The sequence below is a fragment of the Psammomys obesus genome, unplaced genomic scaffold (genome assembly GCF_907164565.1).
Source record: "Psammomys obesus unplaced genomic scaffold, mPsaObe1.curated_primary_1811, whole genome shotgun sequence".
In the NCBI taxonomy this organism is placed as follows: domain Eukaryota; kingdom Metazoa; phylum Chordata; class Mammalia; order Rodentia; family Muridae; genus Psammomys; species Psammomys obesus.
Genome location: NW_026596079.1, coordinates 22,768,557 through 22,769,770, shown reverse-complemented (window position 1 = coordinate 22,769,770; position 1,214 = coordinate 22,768,557).

Sequence of the window (1,214 nt, the reverse complement as noted above, 5' to 3'; positions counted from 1 at the left end):
TTGGGTTATTGGCCAATAGAAGCTTGTATGGAAAAATAATTAGTTGGGAAGTATAAAAATTATATAAACGTTTGATCTAGCTTTTAATATGACTATATATGTTTATATACATATACATATATGTGCATTTGTAATACTAATTATAAACTTTCAGAAGTGTGTTGATTTGCTATACTAGGTTAATGATATCAGCTGATGGAGACTAAATTTCATCCATGGAAGAGGCTGCATTCTCACTGCTACAGGGATGAAAGGAGAAAATGTTGAGCAGAAGTTATGTACAAAGGATCAGATGGTAATTCTATTTACGTAAGCTTAAAAGGAGACTGTTAGATGATAGAATTCTGGACACTCTAATCTTTGGAGCGGTGGCGACAAAAGGAGGGAAAGATGGAGCGCATTAGCTTGTCTGTAACGCTCTGATTATCGTCATGGTTATGCTATACAGACGCTTCGTGTCGTAAAAATTACTCAAATCCCAAGTGTAATTTGTGTATTTTTCTGTATGTATTTTATACATACTTTAAAAGGCTACTTAAATATTACAAATGTCTCCTAGAGAAATGTTTACATTTGCATATGTTATTGGAGAGCCAGTAAAAATGTCTGTCAAATAACTACGTTTCCTTATTTTTACAAATTAATAGCTAAAAGTTATTTGATTTCTGGGAAGTACTTGTTAAGTAAATAATTTGTGGCTACAAAAAAAGTAGCTAGTTTATCTTGGGCAGTAGCCTGAGAGCCACCTTGGTATTATGGTTTGTATTACTCTCATTATAACTGCAGGCAGTTTAGTGAAGAGCACAGTGACTGTGGTGGAATATATGTGAGTTGAAAAGGAGAGTGGTCAGGCTACATTATGGTAATTTTATGGCAGATTAAGGAAATTTACTCCAATGTTCCTCAAATTCTGAGATGTGTGACACCAGAACTTGTCACCCTCCTTAGCTACAATGACCACAATCTAAGTAGCATATCGTGAAGAATAAGCTGCCTCCACCCTTTCCCAGCATTTCTTTCCTATATAGAGAGAAGTAGGAATTTGAAAGGCCACTGTGGTTGACCAGAAATATAAGAATACAAGTGAGAGTAAAAGGAAGGAAAGGAGAAATGGGGGAAGGGAGGAAGAGGGGGGAAATGGAAAAAAAAGAACAAGGAGGAGGAAGGGAAGAAGAAGAAGAAGAAGAAGAAGAAGAAGAAGAAGAAGAAGAAGA